This window comes from Callorhinus ursinus, unplaced genomic scaffold (assembly GCF_003265705.2).
Source record: "Callorhinus ursinus isolate GAN/ISIS: 27379988/994484 unplaced genomic scaffold, GSC_fseal_2.0 scaffold12, whole genome shotgun sequence".
NCBI classification, from domain to species: Eukaryota; Metazoa; Chordata; class Mammalia; order Carnivora; family Otariidae; genus Callorhinus; species Callorhinus ursinus.
Genome location: NW_027397074.1, coordinates 73,262,117 through 73,275,800, shown reverse-complemented (window position 1 = coordinate 73,275,800; position 13,684 = coordinate 73,262,117). Strand labels below are relative to the sequence as shown.

General features: G+C 38.4%; 1 protein-coding gene and 1 long non-coding RNA gene across 8 annotated transcripts in view; one reads left to right on the top strand and one right to left on the bottom strand.

The window, feature by feature from the left end:
* Window positions 1-13,684, bottom strand: part of CALD1 (caldesmon 1) — a 181,419-nt gene that overhangs the window by 125,359 nt on the left and 42,376 nt on the right. The gene's annotated exons all lie outside the window — the stretch shown is intronic.
* The window catches only part of LOC141373824 (uncharacterized), a 38,281-nt gene continuing 34,798 nt past the window's right edge, over window positions 10,202-13,684 (top strand). For both annotated transcript variants that reach the window (XR_012380152.1, XR_012380151.1), the window contains exons 1-2: window positions 10,202-10,374; window positions 10,568-10,708. This is a non-coding gene — a long non-coding RNA (uncharacterized lncRNA). The remainder of the gene's footprint in view (window positions 10,375-10,567; window positions 10,709-13,684) is intronic.

Genomic DNA, 13,684 nt, shown 5'->3' with positions numbered 1-13,684 from the left:
ATGTGGTGAAACTTCACGTCCACTCAGCCCTTTGCTCACTAACCACACTGTTTCTCCTCTTCGCTTCCAACCACGCACCTTCCCAAATCTACCTCCAGTGGTGCACATGTGCATCAAGCTCTTGCACAAGATTTCCTCTTATTTAAATCATTTGTTTCCGATTTAAGTTTTTGCCTAGGTATCTTGCATAATATTTGTCCATAGTACACTTGTATTTCAGTGTAAATTATTATGTCTGTGGGAGAGTCTCTTGGTTTTCATGAGATACATTTTTCATGTTACTATGGAATTATGCATATGGACATATAAAGATATTCATATAAATCAGTAGATGAGAGAGACAAGGTGCATTAACAGGATTCCATGTTAGGAATTTATTTAGCCAAGCAGGTTAATTAAATAAAGCAAGAAACTAAGGAAATTGTTCATATAATTCAAGAAAATGTCAATGATTCAATGAAAGTAAAAGTTCTCTTGGCATTCTGCAACAAACAGATTCACTGCATTGGGGACTGACAAAGCTTCAAACTATTCAGTTGGGTTGGACATTGGTCTTTCCCTTGAAAGCAGCATGGAATTGTGAGAGAATACAGCCTGTGGGGTCATAATAGAGGTATGACCTTAAGGAAATTCTTTGTTGGGTATTAGTTACTTATTTTAAAATCAAAATGATTAGAAATAACAAGTGTTGGCAAGGATGGGGAGAAAAAGGAACACTTGTACACTGCTGGTGGGAATGTAAATTGGTGCAGCCACTGTGGAAAACAGTGTGGAGGTTCCTCAAAAAGTTAAAAATAGAACACCATATAATCCAATAATTCCACCATTGGGTATCTGCCCAAAGAAATAACACTAATTCAAAAAGATATAGGCACCCCAACGCTTACTGCAACATTATTTACAAGAGCCAAGACATGGAAACAACCTAAGTGTCCATCAATAGATGAGGAAATTTGGTGTATACACACATGCATGTGCATGCACACACACACACAGGAATATTACGCAGCCATAAAAAGGATAAGATCATGCCATGTGAGACAACAGAGATGAACCTAGTTGGTAGGATGCGAAGTGAAAGAAGTTAAATTGAGAAGGACAAATACCACATGGTTCCACTCATAAGTGGAATCTTAAAAAAAAAAAGGAAGAAAGAAAGCCACAAATGAATAAACAAACAAAAAGCCAAATCAGACCTATAAATTCAGAGGACAAACTGATGGTTGTCAGAGGGAAGGGGGAGGAAGTTTGGGAAAAATGGGTGAAGTGGAGAGAGAGACACAGCCTCCAGTTACAGAACAGATACGTCATGGGAATAAAAGGCACAGCATAAGGAATATAGTCAGTGATACTGTAATAGTGATGTAATGGGACAGACAGTAGCTACACTTGCGGTGAACATAGCATAATGTATAAATTTGCCAAATCACTAAGTTGTACACCTGAAACTAATGTAACATTGTGTGTCAACTATACTCAAAAAAATGAGAATAATAATAACTACCTTGAAGGGTTTTTCCTCCTCTGTGTCCCATAGTATTTTGTTAATGCCTCTATAATGGCACTGTCACAGTGGACTGTCATTGCACGTGGATGGGCTTCTTGGCGGCAAGGACAAGGTCTTTATCGGTAATTCTATCCCAAGCATTTTGCATATGCCATGGCATATAACATATGCTCCGTAAAAGTGTGTTGGGGGAGTGAGGGAATAAATGAATGAGAAAGCATATAATCAGCCTAGTATTGGACCTAGAATGCTACAGGCCCCTAATGAGCTTACCTCCTGTTTTCCTCCTTCCTTGTTATTCTGTATCTGGAAAGCAGAATGAATCAAATCAACCCTTTGCTTATTTCTACACCATTAATGGTATAGAATTTTGTTGAATTTCCCTTAAAATTTCAAGGAACACAAAGAATATAGCTTAGATATATGTTCTCAGAGGAGCCATTTTTGTACAACTATGAAGAAGAAAAAAATTCTTAATGGAACAGAACAAGATTACATAATAGTATGAAGGGAGGGCCTTGATGTCTTTAAACAGTGTGTTTGCTGCAGCCTTTCCTACTTTTCCTTGAACAAGTAATGAATTAAGAATAATCCATGATGCTATTTGTACTGGCCAAAATCTTTCAATTGTTAACAGAAGAATGAGAGTCGATTTTTACAGGCAAGATAATTTCTGATTGGAGAAGCAGTAAGAATGTATCCATGGCAGGGTGAAGGTCAGATGTTTATTTTTAAGCATTATGAAAAGTTCTCTACTTGTCTGAAGCAAATAGGAAAGAGAAAGTCATTTATGGCATTATGAAATTTCTAGACTTCTCATGGGAAAGCAGCTGACGTCAGTGTTTGATAAGCTTCCTGTGGCTACAAACATACAAGACATTAACTCCTGAGAAAAATGTAACTTTCTCTTTACAGGATCCGGTATACCTACAGCTGGACTTTGATATAACTACCGTTCATTACGAAAGACCTGATGATGCAGATATTAAATAGTCCAACGATTGTGGAGAGGCAGTTGGTTTGGCTGTTGTCACTACCTACACCAGCATCACCACCACCATCGTTGCTCTCATCATTATCAGCAAGCACTGATGTTTGTTCTATCATTTATAATGTACTATGTTAAATGTTTGGGCTCCAATGAATAAGAAACAGTGCACTTAATTTTTATGTATATTTAATTTTCCAACAAATGCGGTCTTCCTGCTTCTCTTCTGTCCATGTATGGCTTCTATACTTTTTAAATTGAGAATCTATTTTTTATCAAGTATTACTTTATTTTATTTTAAAAAGAATAGTGTTGGGGCACCTGGGTGGCTAAGTCGTTAAGCGTCTGCCTTCGGCTCAGGTCATGATCCCAGGATCCTGGGATCGAGCCCCACATCGGGCTCCCTGCTCAGCGGGAAGTCTGCTTCTCCCTCTCCCACTCCCCCTGCTTGTGTTCCCTCTCTTGCTGTGTCTCTCTCTGTCAAATAAATAAATAAAATCTTTTTAAAAAAAATAAATAAATAAAAATAAAAATAAAAAGAATAGTGTTATTAAGATAGAGTTTGCATACTATACAAGTCACTCATCTCAAGTGTACAATTCTACAGTTTTTAGTATATTCAGAGTTGAGCAACCAACACGAAAACCAATATAGAACATTTTCATCACCCAAAAAGAAACCCTATACCCTGTAGCCATCACCCTCCTCCCAGTCTCCCTTACCTCCCCCAGACAGAAGCAACTATTAAACTATATTGTCTCTATAGAGTTCCCTGTTCTGAACATTCCATATGAATGGAATCATATAATATGTGGTCTTTCGTGACTGAATTCTTTTACTTAGCACAATGTTTTCCAAGTTGATCGATATGGTAGCAGGTATTAGTACTTCATTAACTTTATGGCCAAATAATATTCCACTGAATGGCTATATCACATTTTGTTTATCCATTCTTCCACTGATGAACATTTGGGTTGTTTCCATCTTTTAAATATTATGAATAATGCTGCTATAAATATTTGTGTCCAAGTTTTTGTGTGGACATATTTTTTCATTTCTCTTGGGTATATACTTAGGAGTGGAATTGCAGGGTCATATGGTAATTTTATGTTTAATTGAGGGACTGCAGTACACTTTTTCAAAGTGGCTGCTCTATTTTTATCTTCTGACCAGGGCTCTGATTTTTTCTACATTCTTGCCAGCAGGATGGATAGGTTGTAGAGATCTGCTATACAGCACAGTGCCTACAGTTAATAATACAGCATTGTGCACCTAAAAATTTGTTAAAAGGGTACATCTCATGTTAAATGTTCTTACCACATACACACATACACAAAAGGAAACTGTGTATAGCTTCTTAAATAAAGAGAACTTACATACAGAGAGAAGCAACCACAAAGATTAGAATGCTCATGATTGAATCCCTTTAATTTCAGTAGACTCAATTTACTGACAGTCTATCCATGAAGTTGGTCTTCAGGAATTTTGGATATTCACAAAGAAGCAGTGTCCTAATTCAGTACTTTCCACTTAAGACTACAGGCCATCCAAGCAATTGGATTATTTATTCAATTCAGTCAATTCATTATACTTGATTGATTCAGTGAATTGATTTTTGTGTTCCTACTGTATAATATGTACTTGTTTATTTAAAGCATTCTTAAAACTTTTTCTGGTGTTCATTTGATTGCTGCTTGAAATTTGAGTACCTAAGTACAAGGCTACATATTATATTTCTATATTTTGCTGATCTTAAGGCCAGTTGCTTAGATGAGCAAAAACACAAAGCAAAATAATACTCGAAGTGGAATGATCCTGTTCCTCTTCTCTACTTTCTAACCAGCCAGCACTACCCACTGCTCTCTTCCACCCCAGAGCTATGTGCTTTAGACCTAATCCAGAGCCTTTAGCTCAATTGGTGTGAAGGATAAAATGCTGACATAGGGAATCTGGGCAGCAGGAGGACTTGGAGCTTACAGAAGAACCTAGAATCATCTTGTCTACCAATGTAACGAAAGGTGAAACTCTGAAAAAAATCACTGATTGATGTCATTCCTCAGCATTTTAAAGAAAATCAGCTTCAGCATTAATTGTTTGCACATCCGGCTGAAAGAGTAGCCAGTGGAGGCTGCAGTCCCACGGATGAGATGCCAAGTCCTTTGCACTAGAAAACTGGTATAACATCATCACACTTACTCTGTCTGTTCATCATCACCCAGTTATCAGTCTGTTATTATCTTGGAAACTGTGGACATCGGGAAAAACAGCAAAATAACAACGCACGGGGGACCATTTTTTGCACAGGGCCCTGGGAAGGGCCAGTAGAATTCCTCTGATCAGTCTCCTTTTGACTTTTTCCCATAGACCTTGTTCCTGCACTGAAATGTCTGGAATGCTTGGTAGGGACAAAGCGGGTTGGTCATAGGGTAATTACGCTTCTATCATCAGTGAGATCAGTTTGTGGACTAATTTTCAAGTGACATCTAGTGACATCACAAATGGGTTAAGAATACAAATACACAGCACTTTTATAATAAACAGAGCTTTCATATCCCTTTCTTCAAATGATTTTCATGGCAACTCAGAGGTTAGTAAGACAAGTATCATTTGCAACACCCTATAAATGGGACTTAGAGAGGTCTAGTGAGGTTAAAAGGTTTACCCAAACTCTTTCACAGCTAGTGGTGGGTACATCAAGGTCCTCCAATCTGTTCTTTTTGCAGAACACCATTCTTCTTGTATTTGGTTATTTAACAACAAAGGTCATTTAGCAGGAGCTGGTGTATTTTTCATTTTAGGACAAATCAATCACTATATTTGGTTTTAGAAATCAGATAATCCACTGTTTAATTCCCAACTGGTACCATGGGCTAAAATTTTTAAAAATAACAATCTCAAGGAATGATTCTTTGTGGGCCTTTCAATCTGACCTGTCTTTGCAGTAATCACATAGTGGGAAGAGTGCAACAAGTGACAGATCCTTCAAGCAACTGTCTTTCCCTCAAAGTAGTTGAACATCAAGTAGATCTGTCAAGGCATTGGTGGCACACCACAGGGGCTTTCCATATGGAGTCTCAATTACAGCATTACTGGCGACGTGTCATCAGAAATTTCAGATTCCACATGATTTACTTTTTAAAACATTACAAAGTACTCAAGGTATCCCTATAAATTTGACTCTCACTCAATGACATTCTAGGGATCTTTTTTGAGTGGAAGAAAAAGGCCTACCTATGTGTGGTCCTGTGAATATCATTCCTCATGTATGTCATAGGGAGAAAAATTTTGAGGTTGGCTCTTCTACTAATCCTATTTCATGAGACAGTAAGCCAGACCCAATTTGGGGTTCTACTTCCAGTTATTAAATGGAAGTTGTTGGGGAGCCTGGGTGGCTCAGTCAGTTAAGCATTGGACTCTTGGTTTCGGCTCAGGTCATGATCTTGGGGTTGTGTGATCCACTGCCACGTTGGGCTCCATGCTCAGTGTGGTGTCTGCTTGAGATTCTCTCTCTCTCCTTCTCCTTCTGCCCCTCCCCCCACTTGTGCATGCTCTATCTCTCTCAAACAAACAAACAAATAAATAAAATCTTCAAAAAATAAATGGCAGTTGTTAAGGATATAGCAGAGATGAATAGAGATCTTTGTCCTCATAGAGCTAACTCTTTAGTAGGAAATAAATATTTCCATTTATGCCTTACTCACTTCTTCTTTCTTTGGGTTGAGTTCTATTTATTTATTTATTTGAGAGAGAGAGAGAGAGAGAGAGAGAGCAAGCATGAGCAGGGGGCAGGGAGAGGCAGAGAATCTCAAGCAGACTCTGCACTGAGCACAAAGCCCAACACGGGGCTCGATCCCATGACCCAGAGACCATAACTTGAGCCAAAACCAAGAGTTGGGCACTTAACTGACAAAGCCACCCAGGCTCCCCTGGGTTGAGTTCTTTTTTTAAAAAAATTTTATTATGGTAAGGACACTAAATAGGAGATATACCCTCTCAATGTCTTAATGTCTTACTTCTGTATCCCCAGTGCTTAGCATAGCTCTGAGTACATACTAATTTCTCAATAAATATATGTTAAGTGAATAAATAAATGAGGTTCCCCAGATGCTCATACTTTTTCAATTCTAAATCTTGATTCATTAGCCAGTGTCCTTCTTCCTGGGACCAGACTGAAAGCCGATGCAAGGTGGACAATCAGAATGTCACTGAAGGCTGGTACTGACATTTTTATTGGCAATTATATTAGATGGTTGATGGTAATGTGGACAATATCCCAGCTTCAATCTGTTATAGCCACAAACTTAAAACCAGGCTGCTTTCTTTTAAAAAATGATGTGTGTTATTAACCCAATGGAGGATGGAGTGAAGATACAGATGGGTCAATGAAACCATTTCCACATTAATACATTTCAAATTGAACAGCCCATAATAATTTTATCTCCAAAGGACAGCATTGTTTAAACATAGCGATGCTTCTATTTATATGCCAACCAAAATACCACAGAAGCCTCATCAGTTCTAACATTAATAGTTGAGCTGATTGAATTAAATGAAAAAGACAAATTATTCAATAAAACCTTTTGGGAAATTGCCACCAAATAACTACTTGGTAGCTCTGTCTCTTTTGAAATGGCAATTCTGCCAATATTCAGGCACAATTATAGGATAAACAGAGCTGAAATATATAACTGTAAAACATGTCTTGCAGCTTCAAAAGGAAAAAGTTCTAAAATATGTTTTCCAGAGACAAAAATTCTTACATGTTTGGAACATAAAAACGTGATTGTGACAAATTATTTTGCAAGAATGAAAAACAAATGACTGCAAATAACAGAACTGAGGCCACATACGAACGCCATCCCAGAACCTTGAACAAAACTACAAATACTTACGTGGAATATACTAGAAGATGGAGAGAGGAAAACATTACATTTAACCAGAATTTAAATGCATTTGAGGCGTCAGAGATACACTGTTTAGGGAATGTTTTTCTTTTCTCTGTGCCCTTTCATTTCCTGATATGGCTCAAAAGGAAAAACTCAGAAATGAACACCCAAAGTGTCCTTATTATATTTTTAGGCTGTCTGAGTCCAAAGGAGGGAAATAAAGGAGTGCTGGCTCTTGATCATAAGCTCCCTGAGTAAGCAATTACATTTTTACACTGCTTCATGTTCTCATAGTAACTCACACAGTCCTCGACAATTAATTACTGACAGAATGAAATACTGATGGTTTTCAAGACCACTTTTGTTTCTGTTTTACTCTGTTGTAAAAGGTCCCAAATCACCAAATCTGTAAAGTCATACCTATCTCTGGACGCTATATCAATATATATCTTATTATGGAGAATATACAAGTATACATTTCATTACAGAGACTTTAGAAAATACAGAGATATATGTAGGACAATTATAAAGTCTCTTTTAATCCCTCCTGCCTTGAGATTAAAGTTTCAAATATATCCTTCTAGTTGTTTTTTAGCCATACAAATGTTTCTATTTTAAAAGAGAATTTAATATGTCATGTATTTAATTTTTTCACTTATGCATGTTTTCCTACATCATTCTTGTAACATGATTAATAAAGTCATCGTTCATGTAAACATTCCTCGATCACTGTGCATGTAAAGTATTTCAAGTTTCAAATAATGCTGTGATGGACATTCTTGTACATAAATCTTTATCCCTAAATCTCGACTGCTTTGTTTCAAATTGCTAAGTAATATAGAGGGCTTAGTGATGCTGGGGGATCAGATTGATCATACTTTCTTTCTGTGACTTCTTCTTGTTTCAAATAACCAATTGGAAGAGTTGGAACAGTATTTGCAATGCCACCAAAATATTTGGAGTTGAGTTACAGTAAATAACAAATAACTGAAGAGTATCATTCTTTCACTGTCAAGATTAGAGAAGAACCCCCCCAAAGTTGTATTTAAAAACCTGATCTTAAAGATTGACCAAATTGAGCCTTTAGAAATGAGGTTATTCACAGATGAGGCAAGCTAAACCATCAAAATCAAGCACATTATATGTGGACACACACAGTGGGAGGCAGAAGAGAAAAAACCAGTGCTGGCAGTGGTAATCCATAGCATCACAGGAGAGCATCTGGTGGACTGAGAAGGTCTGTTAAGGAAGAGGTAACAGTGGGTCTAATGGTTGGGGCACAAGCACTCTAAAGATGGGGATGATATTTCATACTTTTGTTTCCTCTCTACAACTCGCAGAACATTCCAGCACTGTTACTTTTTCTTTCAGCCAAAAGAATATAATTGAACACGGTCCATGATCCCTGAGTTTTTCCCATCTTAGTAAAGGGCACCAGCATTCACCTGGTTGCTTGAGCCCTGGACCTGGGAATCACTCCAGTCACTGCTTCTTTACCATCCAATCTACATCGCTCCCCATGATAAATTACTAAATCCAGGTGATTCTCCCTTTGGAATATACTTGAAAGGGTCCATTTATCTTCATCCTTGTTGCTACCACCCTAATCCAAGCCACTATATCTCGTCTAGACCACTCCAGGAACCTCCTGACTCGTCTCTCTGTTCAAATCTTCTGGCCTTCTGCAAATAAAGGCATTTCTGAAAACACTGATCTGATCATGTCACTGTCCTGCTTAAAACACTTCAATAGCCTGATAGCACATTCAGAATATAGAGTCAATTCTTTATCATGACTCCCAATACTGTATATGATCTGGCCCTGCCCACCTCCCCAGCATCCCCTGAGCCACAACTCTTGTGATCTGGTCACACCAGCTTTCTTTCAGTTTCTTGCATGGATCCAACTCCTGCAGGCCACAGAGTTTTGGGACATGCTGTTCTCTAATACTGCAATGACTGCCCCACCCCTCACCCCGACAATAGTACATTTCTCATTTGGGTAATTCTTTGCTTTCCCTAAACTCACAAACTCAAAGCTGGCATAGTATTTGTGATACCCCTGAAACGCTGACTTTTGTGTTACAGCACAAGCATAGGACATTATGTTAAAGATTTCAAGTATCCTAGCCATTTTTTGCTAAGGTATAATAAATGAAGAATGAATGAAGAATTCTGTTAGATACACAGATTCTGAAGATTTTTACCTTCATGTTATTCTATGACAGCTCTCTGTCATTTATCTTCATGTACAATCACAATTTGTAATGACATTTATTTACTGTTTGTCTTCCCTACCAGATTGAAAGCTCCATGAGGGTGCGTCTGGGTTTTGTTGTTGTTGTTTAACCTCTGGTTCCTTAGCACTGTGCCATCACCTACAATATATTAGTCACTCAACAAATAGGAGTGCAGCAAATGAGTGTTCAACAGTCAAAATATTTGAAAAGAGTATCTAATGATAAGACAGGGGAGCATTATAGATTTATCACCTATTTGCTGGGAGGATATTCATTAACAGCTTCGCACTTGCTAACTGCTCAATACATTGAACAAATGAATGAATACATGGATGAATTATCTGTGAGCTGTCGAGACAGGATACAGTTAGTTCTGAATGAAGGGCAGACAACTATACCAAAGCAACCAGTTAAATGACCTAAAAGGTCTTTTCTCTGCTGCTACAACTTCACCAAAAGTTGTAATTTAAAAGAGAAAGTATAGAAAGCACATAAATATGCTTTCCACTGTCATAGTCAGATCATGCATTACCTCATTTGATTCTTAGAATCCTGTGAGATAGACAGTATATCATCTCCATTTGACAAACAATGAAATTAAGCCAGTGTCCATGACTGCTTCAGAATGTAGTGGATCCAGAACTCAAATGCTGGCTTTTTAACCCAAGAGACTAAGTCATAAGAGCAAGAGTGGAAAATCATGGGATGGCTGATGTGAATTTGTTCTGATTTCTTCCGCTGCATCTGTGATAAGGTTGGTTGGGCTTTTAATAAAGCGATTCAGCCTTTCAATAAGAAACAAATACCCAAATCTTTCCAACTTAAAAAATCTGATTTTGGTCTCAATTGTTATTATTAATACTTTTGGGATTGGTGAGATTTGTTCTTTCCAGGCATGTTTCAAAATATATTCTGAACCACATTTGTCTCTATTCCTTTTAAACCAGTGAGAAAAGGCTCTCAAGAAATTGCATCGGTGCCGAGGACCTACTCATACACCAGCTGTGATCTGGCTTATTTCCATATAACCTAATATGGCTAAGAAAATGTTTGACTGGAACAGAGTGAGGATTGCCAAACTTAACTTAGTAAGTAAAGTGCCACAGAGTCGTTTAGACGTGGTGCAGTATCAGTTCAGATGCAATGCTTATAGGTCACATCAATGACACGGTAACTGTACTTCTACACAGTAATAAAAACCAGATACCTGCCCCTTTTGCCCACTCGCAGGCGAGATGAGTAAATAAAAGCTTCCCAGAAAGGCTCTTGGTGACAATCTATTGAACATGTTGCCCTTCTTGGGTTATAAAAGCTGAGTGGGGATACCCAATTCAGATTCTGTATGAGGTCTCTAAGTTTGTGGAAAATCAAAGAACTTTCAACAGAAGGAAGGCTGAAAGGAAATTCACCTCCTTCGTCTCCCATCTCAGCCCACTGTGGATTTACCATCACTTTCCTCAAATAGCATCTCTGATGGACATTCCGATGTCTTCTTACTCTCAGTACACTGATAGATTTGAAATATCAGTATTATCTTCAAGGTCACCCTTTCCCTCACCAGAAATGCAATCAATAGGCACCAGATCTAGGATTCTACTCGGGCTGTTTTGGTCACGAGGGCTTTCTTGACTCCTCTCCCACCCTTGTTTCTATCATTCATGCACTCTTGTGCCCAGACCATGACGGCTGTCCTCTGGCCAGGCTCTAGAGTTTCTTTAGCTGTTTTGAAGCAGGAGTAAATGCTTTAATGTCAGACAGATCTGGGTTTGAAGTCCAGATCTGCCCCTTATGTGCTGGGTGACTTTTGCAGAGTGTTTCATTTCTCTGTTAAAGTGGAAAATAGCTACCTTGCACTGATGTGGCAACTGAATGAGGGGCCATGCAGTAATATGGTCCCAGACATGAAGAAAAGTACTAGGTAAATGTCAGCAAGCTCCTATGTTCTCCTTCTGTCCTCTTTGTAATCTCTAGGCATTCTGCACAATACTGCTGGATTCTTTTCCCAACTATGTATGTAGAGATTGAAAGGGAAAAATGCACCCACTGACCCCTGGTATTTGCCCTGTTAGTGAGAAAGGGAGCAGTGCCTAAATATTCAATCTGGTCCAAGTTAAAGAAAAACTAACATCAAAACTTTTGTTGTTTCCTAGAGTTACAAGGGCATAAGCCCAGGGTAGATGACTGTTTTGTTTATGTAAACATCCTGACCTTCCTCTGTGGCTATAAAAGGTGAATATTCCCCCACCCCCAGCAATCACTTGGGAGAGAATTAAGGCAAAGAGTTAAAAAACTGACTTTCTCCTCAGCCATACCAGTCTCAGGTAACTCACCAGCCCTCTTCCTCCGTAAGAGGAGCTAGTGTTCCCACTGAACACCATGTCAAACATTAATTTTAAACTGTGATCTAGTCTCTGCTGCACTGTAATGTCTCTCTATCACCTCAAATCATTCATCAGAGTCTGTTAAACATAGCAGCTTTGTGGGAATGAGGGGGGGAAAAGGAATTTTTCCATGTTCAGGATGAATCCGAGAGAGACTGGGAAGGATTTGGAGCAGGAGTTGACAGGAAAACACAGGCGTTCCCACCACTTTCTCTCTTTCTTGGGGATTCCCAGAAATACTGAGATGGAGGCCCCAATAATTTTATTCAGTTATGAAAGCAAAGAGCAGCCCAGGAAGAACTTGGTCATTCAGGGTTACATACTTAAGAACAATCAATCAATAATACAAAAACAATATTATAAGTAAAATGTCTCTCATCACAATCAGACAACAGTTGCTGTGTGGTGAAAAGTCCTGGCAAGGTGTTAAAAGACCTTGATTTTTAGTTCTGCTGATACTCCTAACTAGCCATATGACCTTGGCAAGTTACAGACTCTGCAGGCCTCGGTTTCTATAAAAGGAGGAAGAACGGATTTGAAATCTCTGCTATCTGTTGAGTAAATGGGATGCAGTACTCAGGAAAAGCTTTGAAAAGAAGAGTGACTCTTAAAGAAGAGTTAAGATTCAGGTAAGTAGAAAGGAAGAGTGAAAATATTTCACTTGTGCTGAGGAAGAGAGCAGTCATTTGGGCAGAAACACACAAGTTGTATTGATGGGTGACCATGTTCAAAAGCCCAGCTGGGAGGGTATTGAGGGAAGTGAGTTGTATTGATTATGTCCGTGGATCTCAATCTTGCACTTTATTCTTTGAAGTAGACAGTAGATGCTAGGATTTTTTATGTAAATGATAGTGAAGATTCAAAATCAGATTCAAAATATGGAACGAGGGGCGCCTGGGCGGTTCAGTCACTTAAGTGTCTGCCTTTGGCTCAGGTCACGATCCCAGGGTCCTGGGATGGAGTCCCACATCAGGCTCCCTGCTCAGTGGGGAGCCTGCTTCTCCCTCTCCCTCTGCCTGCTGCTCCCCCTGCTTGTGGTCTCTCTCTGTGTCAAATAAATAAATCTTTTTTAAAAATAGAAATTTAAAATTTAAAAAAAATTATCAAAATATGGGATAAGATGGACCATGGAGGGGACTAAAAAAAGAAGAGAGAGGCATGGAAATAAATTTGGCAATTCTTGAAACCTGACTTAAGAGGTGACAATAAAAGTGTGAAGGAAAAGAAAGTCAGTGAAGAATCTACAAATGTGCCTTTATTTCTCCTCAACATATCCCAGTCTCTTCTGGTTAGTCTGTAGAGGGATCCCTGCCCAGATGCAACACTGAACTCTGACCCTTGGGTCAAAGAACTGTGCTGTGAATGACTAATAAATCATTTGGGAGATTAATCTACAGGAAGGGCCAAGATCATTTTTTATTGTAAGTATAAAATGACCTTGGGTTATTTTGTGATTAGAGGTCTTTACATTAACTGCATAATGGAATATAATTTTGTAAATGGTACAAATCAACAATCAACTACAAATGACTTCACTAAAGCAGAAATTTCCACGTTATCCTGAAAGAAGACACTTAAGGCTTCTAACAAATCTGAAAGTTAGGCTATGGAATTATCCATATCTAGAAAATACAGTAATTTCCTCCTTCTTTAATACTTAAATATTTTATAGCAATTTAAAGA